The following is a 12658-nucleotide window of genomic DNA, read 5'->3' on the forward strand; positions in this document are numbered from 1 at the left end:
AAAGGAGGGGAGGAGGGAGGGATGAAAAAGTATTTTTTCATAGTTAGGTAAATCGGCGGATTTATGGGCCGGATTTTCAACTGAAGCTCACAATCGGACAGTTTCACTGCAACATCTTCCTATTCTTTTTTTTTTCGGGTATTCGATTCGAAAAGACATGAATATTCACGAGTACACTTCCGACTGCGCATCCAGACCGTCGTACGTACGAATAACTCCGTTCCGACTTGCACATAATGTTACCAGCTGTACACACGGGTGCCGTTCGCATTCTCGGCCGGCAACCTATTGTTTCAGGCGGGATAATGCGGCCGCATAAAACGGTGCTATTTACACATATAAATCGGCCCAAAGTGTACTCCATTGAGCGGCATTCATTCGCTGTTGCACGAGCGAATTACATTGAGAGCACTACAGTTTTCATTTCGCCCAATGGAAACTGATCCTTTATCTGGGGATTGAACATTTCGCGTTTGCGCGTATCCGAGTGCAAAATAAGATCGGTGATTCGAACAATGTTCTTGTTTGTGTACGCAGATGTAATTGATAGGCGTATTTGATCAACAGTTTGACTAATGTTCCGAAAATCGGCCAAATCTGATTGAGCCGAAATTTGGCAAATAAGATCATTTTACGTTAAAAACATGTTTCCCAAAAGGATTTTTAGCGAATCGAAAATATTTTTTTATCGTACTAACATCATTTCATACCTTATTGGACATTCCCTACAGCAAATTCTGCCCTTCTTAATTGACGGAACACGTGTTTTAGGACGGAGCCCGTTTACCCGTCCCATGAGAAACCTAACCCAGACCTAACCGAAATTCGTCGGTAAGGTAGAGAATGATAGTAACATGATAAAAAATTTTCTTTCGAGTTACCCAAAATCCTTTTGGGAAACTGTTTTTAATACAATATGAGGTTATGTGCAAAATTTGAGCTCAATCCAATTTGCCTGATTTTCGGAACTTCAGCCAACCATTTTATTTTTTTACATATTTGTAACGTTGCTTCAACGGCAGAGGCTATTTGCAAAATTTTAAACTAATTGATAGTATCTATCGTTATAATATAGTATAGTAATTTTTTTAGCAGATTACTTCTATGGTAGCAGCTTCGATTAGGTATTACGGTACGTCAAATGGTCGTTGGAATTATTTACAGTTCCCACCATACGTTCAAAATATATGTCGCTGCATTATGGTATCACTTATCAATTAATGGAGTCGCTAGAGCTGTCTCCTTCTCGCTGTAACACGCTGCCATTGTTCTGTAGTCTCATTTATCAAATTCATCAACGAACAAACTAAAAAGAAGTCTGTCCCTTCTGTTCTTCGCAAGAAGTACTATCATTTCTGATGGAACAGGAAGATAACTTCAGCTGGAAATTCTCATTATGATAAGAGCTTCTTTTATTTATGAACACGTTCTCGAAAGAATTCTATCAACGTTCTTGATGAAAACGTAATAAAACGACAGTTTGATTGTACATATAAATCATGTAAATCATAAGAAACATGGTGGCCGCATTCAAAAACCGTTGTTCTTGATTTCATTAAATTCATAACATATAATGTAATTGAATAGTTCTGTTGAAACTACTTATTTCTGTTCTGAAAGTACTTATTTTTTACAGCTGAAACTAATCAAAAGGTACAGAGCAATGTTTGTCGTTAATTGCTTTAAAATATACAATTATAACAACAAAGTATCCAACACGAAGTTTAGCTTATTACGAAATGCTGTTTTGCAAATTATATTCTGTTATTTGTGTGAAACCGAGGCACACGTTCGTTAAATAAATAAACTGGTTTGCATAATGTTTTATGTATCGTCCATCTATTTAGAGTAATCACCAGCGTTGAGCTCACCGGAGTTGAGGCCCCCTTTTCTCAACATTTACCTAATCATTTTTTACTGGCCGAGAAGCAACACTCAAAGATTTGCGACTCCGGAAAAAATTCGGCGACCGAATTTCGACATCCAAGGACGCAACGATGACCGAATAGTAATGATCGAGCAGAAAAATGACGATCGGCACGAGACGAGAGTGGGGAAGACGTTAGTTGCACGTCCGCCCAAGAGTCAGTTCGACAAAAGAGTCGGTTTAGGCAGGACATACCTGGTATATACAGGGTGAGTCACCTAACGTTTGCACCTCAAATATCTTTGATGTTTCTAAAGATACGTAAAATATGGTAAGGACAAAGTTGAATGATACAATGGGGCTGACACGATGCCAAAAAATGTTGTTTTTATGTCATTTTTGTAGAGATATCAAGGTCACCTTGACTTTTTTAAATGGAACCACCCTTTTTTAAATACCTACAATGATAGTCCCTTTCATTAGGAGTTCAGTGACAATAATTATTCCAAGGTCATTCAAGGTCGAGGACAGAAAAAACGTATAAAACTAAAATATGGAAGCAGAATACCTGTATTTTATAAATGTTCGAAATGATGGCCGCCTGCGTCGATACATTGTTGAAAACGAGCTCTGAAGGAATGTTGAACTCTGATAAGTACATCCGAGGTGATATTCGTACATGCTATGATGATACGCTGACGCATATCTTCAACTGTTGTTGGAGCATCCGTGTACACGATCTCTTTTAGCAGACCTCATAAAAAGAAATCCAGTGGATTTAAATCAAGCGAACGTGCTGGCCATGAAACAGTTCCGCCTTGTCCAATCCATCGGTTTGGAAATCGAGAATCCAACGTTTCTCTTGCTACTCGTACATAATGAGATGAACAACCGTCATGTTGGTACCACACGTGATAGCGATTTTGTAAAGGGACATGTTCTAACAAAATTGGCAGATCTTCTTGCAAAAATTGAGCGTACTTCTGTCCCGTCATCATTCCGTTAACGAAATATGGTTCAATTACTTTGTCGTTCAAAATACCACACCACACCACACCTTTACGCTCCAATGTCTTTGATGATCAATTTCTAGCCAGTGCGGATTATCCACAGACCAATAATGGGCGTACCGTAGATTAATTGAGGCATGATTAGTGAATGTTGCTTCGTCCGTAAACAAGACATTAGAAAAAATGAATGGTTTTGAAGCAATCCCCATTGATAAAAGTTAATTCTATTTTGAAAAAGTTTTAGTTTTAGTTTTAAAGTTGTTTTAGTTTTATACGTTTTCTCTGTCTGTGACCTTGAATGACCTTGGAATAATTATTGTCACTGAATTCCTAATGAAAGGGACTATCATTGTAGGTATTTAAAAAGGGTGGTTCCATTTAAAAAAGTTAAGGTGACCTTGATATCTCTACAAAAATGACATAAAAACAACATTTTTTTTGACATCGTGTCAGCCCCATTGTATCATTCAACTTTGTCCTTACCATATTTTACGTATCTTTAGAAACAACAAAGATATTTGAGGTGCAAACGTTAGGTGACTCACCCTGTATATTAAGTGCACAGTTCCAAGTTTTTATATTAAAGAGAGTTCCTTATTCACTAACGCTGTGCTTTATGATAAGAGAAACACCATTCCTATCATATCCTCGACACAGAGAAAGGCCGGTCGGGTTGGCGAACGCACGGTCAAGCGTGTATCCGATTCAATTTCGCTAGCCAATGGCTGCAAATAATCGGCGGAACGCTCTTCGTTGACCATTCAAACTATTTCAAACACGGCGGAGCGGCTGTAACGTACGATCGCGTTCGGACGCTTTTAATCACGACGCATGCAACGCCGCACACCGGTGTACACGTACCTGAGCATACGCGCTGTTCGTCCGTATTCGTTATGTGAACACGTGCGCTGCGCCGATCAGGATCGCTTTCAAGCTCTGACGCCCAGCACTTTCGCGTAATACGCGCTGTCTGCCTATCTGCCTGTCTGCCTGTCCTGACTGCCTGACTGCCCGACTGCCCGACTGCCTTTTCGGTCCTCTCGGCCCCGCGTTCCGGCCTCAATGATCCTAATATTCGCTGGAGTCCTTGAACGACCGCCAACCGAACCGCACAGACGTCTTCAGTCCGCCTCGCTTCTGCAAACACACGAATTCTCACGATCGCCACAGTCGAACGAATTCGATATTCTAGGTGGAAAATAATTTGTACATCATTTTGTAATTCGTAATAACTTTAATTATTGTTTCGCATCTTGAAACAAGGTTTTTACAAAGATAGAACCGTTTAAATTGTTTTACATGTTAATATTGAGTTTTTGTAGTAAAACTGTGAACTACATTGAATAAAGGGTTGTATATTTCATTAATATACATGCATATCGTAATATATTTATTAAGTATTGTAACTATTCAAGGACGCGCAAAATCCTTGTCATCGCGTGTACGAAGTGAACTCTATGTTTACGTCTGCGACATAGTGTGTTGAAAACAATCGTGAAGGTAGTTGAAGGTTACGAAGTTATGCTATTTGGGAACCGTGATACATAAATATCTCGTTATAGGAGAACTGTCACAATTTTTCCACCGTATCACATCCAAACCGTGTTTTCAGAATATTATTTCGTTTGTAAGATTATTTATTGTTGCATGAAAAATCTTTTCAGGACAAAGTTGTACAAAGCCATTCTTGTTGCGAGGTTTCAATGTCGCGTGTACTTGTTTAAATGGAGCCTTTTACTTTTCTTTCTTGTACAGCATGGATAAACAAACTTGAACACTAATAATCACACTGAAAAAATTGTATTAATACTTTCAGGCACAAATATCTAGATTTAATGATCAGAACGGTATGATTATTCGTTGAATTTTGTTACTTCGTGCACTACAAGAAAGAAAAATAAATGGTTCCATTTAAAAAAATACCCGTGACCTTGCAACACGTGCCCCATGAAATAGCACAACTTTGTCTTCAGAAGTTTTTTCGTGTAACAATGTATTAGGCAGATATTCAGACGATCTCGTTTAGCTAGAACACCCTGTATAACCCCGACTTTTCCTATATATCTGAGCTGAGTTCTCTAAAGATAGAAGTGAATTATTTTTCTACCTACTATTTTCTATTGCACGCATTTTCCACTTCACATTTTAGATCGCTAAGGACCCTTATACGGACAACTGATGGCGTTTTATCTTTTATGTAACACAAGTACACGCGCGATGAATTTTACAGACCACTCCCAGGAAGCACTCAAAGCTAGTCTAAAAAAGGACAAGTACAGCGAAAGCTACGCATATGCGCTATTAGCATTTATCAAAGACGAATGGCAGCCTATGTTTACTGCAGATTGACTATTTCGAGCTCCGGCGGCGCGTGCAGTTAGATTAAATTCTAATTGTCTACTATACACTGATTAACGACAATAACTGTATAGCGGGAATTAATGTAAATCCACAACGTCATAAACGAACCGTGTGAAGTCGAAATTGAGAAATATTTTCTTGTTTTTTCCGCTGCTTCGAATAAATTAAGATTACAACAACCGAGCACTGGAAAGAAACCAATTTGCATTACCTTCTAGAAATAACGACACCGGATTTATCTAAGCATCGTACTATTATTTATACAAAGTAAAACATTTGTAAAATAACGAATCTGAAGTCCGTTGTTTCGACAGGTTTGGCTATTCTAGAGCTTCAACTCTCAGAGAGCGGACCGCTACAGCTGTATAATTGATGTTTAGGATCATTCGCTGTTTCCTTTGTTAACTTTTTGAATCACATTTTTTAAGGTACTTCTTGTGGGCACGTTAATCTTTCTATTGTTTCTAATGCGGCAGCTGTTCATTTCATTAATTCCCTCAAAACTGATTGATTGAATAACGATTTTGATGCTCCGGATCAAAATAGACCCAGACTCCGCCGCCGGAGGATCAGCTACCTCGAATTCGATTAAATCACCATGTAGATGTTTACACACTGCGATCGCACGGAGAACTGTGATTTTGATTTTCCGACGCGTTGGGCAATCTCGATGTCGCAATCGCTAATCGAGCGCAGTACTCGCTGGACGTTCGCCTAATTTACGTGCACTGAAATCTCAGGCTGGCCCAACCACAGAATTTCGTTCGGTCCGTTTTGTTCTCGCGTACACAGGAATCCTTGGGGTCGGCCGATACACCGGCTCCACGACCGATAGATCCTCGAGATAGATCCTCGAGGCAAAGATCTACGTGCCGAACAAACAAGGAGCGAGCAGCCAGACTGAACGAAGCCGTCGAGAAAAGAAAAAAGGCAAACGACCCGTGGGGCTCACCTGCGGGAAAAGTTGATCAGCGAGCATCTATGCCCTTCGTCACATTCGTCGCGTTGCACACGGTGCCGTATCCTCGTTACAGGTTCACGCTGCACGAACGTTACACACCTATTTCCATTCTTATTTCGCCGGGGCTCGGCCGGGGAGGGATTAAACCGTATCCTCGAACCGTGGCGCAACTTTATTGCACGTTAGCCTCGCGAGCACCGCGGCAAACAGAACGAACGAGCGAGCCTCACTCGCGGCCACGATTCCGCCCGAGTTTTTCCGGTTATTTCCCGTGGAAAACAAGGCTCCGCGGACTTTCGCGAAGTTCACGGGCTATCGAGGAACTTGATCCAACTTCCATTTGAGACGCACGCCGTGGAAAACCGGAACACGGCAATCCTCTCGCGGACCGGTTCGCACCTACTTGAAACGGGGTTAGGTCCTCGAGGCGGAACGCGTCCGTTCGGTCGAGCTCCTCTCGAACACGACCGGTACAACTCTGCGAGCATCCGCAACAACTAACCGCGAACGTGTGCTGGAGCTAGTTCGACGAGCGAAGAGGACGATCGCGGGCCTCGATCATCGAAGGAGACTCGTCGGCCACCGGGAGGTACCCGTCCGGTCGTCTTCCTGCCTGTCATCGGTCTCACCGGAAGTGGGAGAGCACCTGGACTCGTAGCCTGGCTCCAGGATTCGGTGGTTAACTACTCGAGCTACTGGACGAACCGGCCGGCCGGTTCCTCGTGGATTCTAACTTGTGGCTCTCTGGTCGTGGCGCGAGCGGGCAAGGTGCCGCCGGGGAAAGAGTGAAAGGGAGAGAAAGAGAGGGAGAGAGAAAGACAGAGAGAGAGACAGAAAGAGAAACAGAAAGAGAGAGAGAGAGAGAGAGACAGAGGGTGGACTGCGCCTCTCGCCGGGTGCCAGCCAGGTCAGCGACCGTGTCCTCGCTCTTCCGAATGTTTTCTATCGGCGGCGCGCTCGCGACTGGGATCCTGGATTTCGGATGGAAGCCAGCTCTCAAGAATCAACACGCAGGCGCCGTTCTCCGTCTTCCTCCCTCCCTCCCTCTCTCTCTCTCTCTATCCTTTCTCGTCCCTCTCTCCTCTCCCGCGCCCCAACCACCTCCACCCCGACGTCCTCTATCAATCCTCCCTCCCCGGTTGTTTCACGGAACGCACAGCATCCCTCTTCCACCTGGATCCTCCTGCGGACTCTGTCTAGCTCGCCCCCGAGAGCTCAGGCCCTTGCCTGCCCTACCCTGATCAACCTACCACCCCTGCTGCCTACTACTTCTGCTGACCTGCATGTATAAGCAGCTGTTTTCTCCTGTTTCGTCGTTACCTCGCCCTACCTGCTCACCCCAAGCTCCTTGCACGGTATCTCTTTCCAGCTCGCAACTTCAAGTCGCCTTTTGCATCCTGTTCTGCTTGACAACATTGCCCTCACCCTCACGGACAAATAGTGGTTAACCGGTATCCGAGATCGGTTTACACCCTTGCGGGAGATCGAACGAGTGATCCGCGGATCGGTGCTGTGATTAGTTGCACAGCGAACTTATCCGAAATCGCGCACAAGATCAACCCCTTGACGTACGAGGGCGTAGAACAGTGCGTTGAAAACCCCGCTTTCTCGACAAAATTACATTTCTCAAAAATTATTGGTGACACGAAAAAATGTTTCCGACGAATGTTGTAGGATATAGAAGAGAATCCATACCTCATTGTATTTTATTTGACATTGCAGTAACCTTGAAAAGTTCTGTAGAGATTACAATTGATATTAACACTAGAATTAGTCAAGATGACTGGTTTCTAATTTTTTCTTTCGAAATGACTGAAGTTATAAAAATGTTCTCATCGGAAATTTTTGAATGAACTTCTTCAGTGAAGCACAGGTTAGAATAAAAATGGTATGTGGTTCGAATAGATGTAGTCTTGTCATTATTACAAAGCAATATACATCAGCTGTATTTCTTACTCGGTAGTTCTAGCGCTAAGAGTTGAAAGCACAGAACATTTTTTAAGTGCCTAGCAATTACAAATTCAACAACCTGAAACGGTCACTCAACGATACCAACCAACAAGGAAACATATTCAAGTTACACAAATCGATTTTGATGATACTTATGGGAGACATAATTTTTTGAAAAATATTTGACACGTATTTTTTTTATCGTCCACCATTCTCTTTAAAGGGGTGAAAACAGCCCTCAAAGTGGGGGTTCAAAACCACATTTTTTAAGATATCTCGGAAACCAGAAATGGGAGAAAATTGAATTTTTTTAAGTTGCGTGTTTTTGAATGGGTAATTCAGTCGTGCAAGAAAATGTTAACAAAAGTTATTTGTTTAAACAATATATTAAAAATTCGATTCTTTTGCAGTTTTTCCTATTTATTGTTACTTTATTTTACTATAAACTCGGGCGTAATCTTTGATCCAAAATAGGGGATCAAGACGTTTTGAGTTCTTTTTGTCAAATGAAAATTTCATGAACACGCGGGCTGTCGAATAGGAATCGTCTGACGTGATCATGATCTACAGATTCTGCTTCTTACATATGCTTGGGACGCGAACTTGACGGATCTTGAAAGTCGATTTTCTCGAATAGAAAATCTCAAACCAAAAAAATTTATTCCGTATTTTGGACTTATTTTCTCATATAGAATCACCCCCTCCCCGATTAAACTCTCAAGCGTGTTGGCTGCAAAAGACAATACCCTTGCACCGCAGCGGCGATTAGCACCGTGTCGCGCTTGTATCTGCGCTACCTCCTTTGGCTACCAATAAAACAATTAACGACATATACCCCAGTGTCATCGTTCAAAATACCATAAACGTGTATAGTAAATGCTTATACTTCTATAAAACAAGCCAGAATTCCTTTCTCCGCACGAGGTGCAAGACTATCATTCGTTATGTATAATTATTGTTAAATGGCAAGAAACAGAAAAACTTAAAACACGTTGATCCCCTATTTTGGATCAAAGATTACACACCCGAGTTTATAGTAAAATAAAGTAACGATAAATAGGAAAAATTGTAAAAAAATCGAATTTTTTATATATTGTTTCAACAAATAACTTTTGTTAACATTTTCTTGCGCAACTGAATTTCTCATTCAAAAACACACAACTTTAAAAAATTCAATTTTTTTCGACCTTTGGTTTCCGAGATATCTCCAAAAATGTGGTTTTGACCCCCAACTTTGAAGGCTGTTGTCACCTCTTCAAAGTGAATGGTTGGCGATAAAAAAAGTACGTATGAAATATTTTTCGAAAAACTATGTCTCCCATAAGTTACATCAAAATCGACTAGTGTAACTTGAATATGTTGCCTTGTAAGAGTTAAGATGAAATGCTACTAGCAAATATTCTTATTACCGTTCAAGCAATATTTCCATGTCAATTTTGTAGGAATATTTTAATGGAAACTCCTACGTCTTAGGTGTGACGAATCGGGTGGAGTGATCTCATACCGATTTCGCTAAAGTACTTTATTTTACTTCGACAACTCTACTCTCAAACGACAATTCAATACTCAATATCTCGTCAACTCACTCGCTCGCGACTCTCGCTCTACTGACTGACTCTCTACCGACTGACTGACATAACAACCCTCGCAATCGTCCCTTTTATACAAGGTCCACTTTCATTCTTCCTCTCTCGCACTCTCATCCTCTCTCTATCAGTTTCACATCCATTCGGAAAACCCAAACAGTCACGTACGTCCTGCGCTTGGCGCCCCTAAACACTTTACTCTTGTCACCGAGACCCAAACACTCTTCTTTCACACTTCGGCCCAAACAGACTTCGTTTCACGCAGGACCCAAACACGTTGGCGCCACGATGTCGCGTCCACGGTCACTCTAAACAACCATTCTAATACAGTGTCTCATTCATAACCCTACAATTTTATATAAAAATTCATTGTTCACTCTCTGCACTGAAAGACTGTCTTCGGATAATCTACCAACAACTCGAGCGAAATTTATTTCTGCATTATTTATAAAAATAGTTAGTCTATTTAAATGGGATTAGACACGACGTTTTATTGGTACCGATCTGCTGAAATGAAAATTTTGGATTTTATGAGTATTACAATAATCTTTTTATGTCCTCTTGAAAGGGACATCCGAGTTGCTCGGTAGATTATCCGATGTCCCTTTAGAGGAGACAGTTGAGCGCAACGGGTTACGCTCACCTGATAAGTTCAAAAATATATGGTGTCTTTGGACTGGGTTGCAAGCAACAAATGATTCACTGTCACGTAATAGCCAAGATCGATACTAACTCAACGACCTATACCATCATCGAAAATAAATCTGCATTCATGGTTCTGTCCTATGGACATAGTGCGGGCGGCAAAGAAGTGGCAGTGACTCATAAGATCGCAGTTTCTGAATAAGAATCTTATTCAGTAACCTTTCAAAAAATGTCTACTTGACCCCGATTGATAAACAATTTCACCATTACGAAAACAGAAAAGATTCATGTATCTCACATTTTTATCCAAGCGTATTTTTGCTAGCTTTAATAAATAAAATAGAACCAGAATATACAGGGTGTCGCAAAAATTTCTGTCTTTTTCATTAATATCTCCTTAACAAAGACGAGGCGGAAATTTTTGCTAAGGAAAAAGTTACTTCAAATAACCTTCGACATTTTTTAGACACCCGGTGTATTAATATAGAACATGCTGGACAGCCCCGGAGCGGTCGGTGTTACAAAAATCCCAACGTTGAACCTGCAAATTTCAGAAATCACTTTCAAATTTCATGTTTCAAAATTGGTATTAACAAAAATATTGTATATCTTTTGACCGTTCGCAAACGAAGCATACTATAGAAGACTGTTTTCAGCGAATTCGCTACTACGACGCCCAGAGCGATTTTCTTTCAATTTTCCGCGGTTGATCGTGGACATTCCGCGCTGAATGAAAAACACACGTTCCCGCGTTAATTTCGATGTTTTCTTTCCTCGGTTCCTTTTAGAGCGAGATGAACGAGGTAAATACCGCTTTGTGGAACGGTTTGTTCTTCCAGAAAGGTGAGTTTCCGCGCGGCCGATCTTGAATAGTTTTCAGTAGTAACTTGCAGGCCGTGTTTTATCTTCGTTTTTCTACAAATACACGTTCCTTTGTAGAAGGATTCACCTTATTCCTTCGGCCATCTCCGACGGGTATCATTATCCTTGTCTTTCTCTGTTCACGAGCCGTTTCGACGTTACCTAGGTATGAATAAGAATATACGTATTCCTGCTCTACTTGCCGGCATCTTGCGCTTTTGTCTTTTACTACGTTCCCCCTCTTCTCGTTCTCCGTGTCCTGGTGAATTATATTTAACCGGTATTGTTCTACACGCCGCTTTCTTCCCTTGAATAATTCAACTTTCGCCGGCTCGGCCATGCACGGACCCGCGCTGCTTACGGGTCTCATGCTCGTTTTTCGGTAAATATATCTTCCCTCATTTTTATGTTATCCCGTGTTGCTTTATAGCCTCTAAAATCTGTTATTACACGTGCTTTTCGCACCTTCTCTCTCACTTCTGCTGTTTTATACAGGGTGTCCCACATTTGCATTACGTCACCATTATGATACGTAGCAAGCATATTTTCAGTGATTTTGTAATGGCTCCGAGGAGGGCATATCAACTTTGGACGCTTAGGGTAAGGGACCCTACTGTGCCTATATTAATTATACTTATTTTTAAAACATAATGAATATGTTACGTATGGAGACGTTTCTCCACGTTCATTTCGATTAGAAGTTCTAATCTCTTTTCTGAGAACGAAAAGCGTCCCAACAGGCCCCTTGTTTAATGATTGTACTCCAGCTGGACGCAGCTGGCACGAAGCATGATTCAGTAACAGCACCGTACGATTTCCTAATATGGAAATCTTCAAAACATCCCCCTCTGGAATGTTTTGTCAAGATAGTCTTTGATAGGAAACATCTTGGCTAACCCTTCGTTTTACCCCAATAAACAAAAGATCCAGCTGCAAACCTTAAACTCACTAGAAACGACAAATACGAGTATGCGACCGTAAAATAAAACAGATACATTCCCCTCTCATTTTTAAGGTATATAAACCCATGCATTTTCATCCTCTTCGGTTAGTCGAGAAGCGGTTCAGTCAAGATTCAGACGCGGTCCAGTACTCGTGCAGTCGCGTCGCGTCAATTCTAGTGAGATCGGGTTAAAGTCCCTTTCGAATCAAACGTAACCTTATAGATTCCGTTAGGTCGGTATATATTTTATTTGGCATTCAACAATCGCTCTCCGACCCCGCATTGCCAGTGCGTCAACACCGTGCATCATTAGGTAACAATTTATCAAATTGTACACTTACTACATTCACTCGCGACACAAACAACAACATTTGTAATTATCTTAAACCAGAATATATTTGTCTTGTTTGTTAACTCGCGTAATCTACAACCCTTAATTATTGCCTAATATCCTAATCTAATAATTGCAGGTTC

This window comes from Halictus rubicundus, chromosome 15 (genome assembly GCF_050948215.1).
Source record: "Halictus rubicundus isolate RS-2024b chromosome 15, iyHalRubi1_principal, whole genome shotgun sequence".
Taxonomy (NCBI): domain Eukaryota; kingdom Metazoa; phylum Arthropoda; class Insecta; order Hymenoptera; family Halictidae; genus Halictus; species Halictus rubicundus.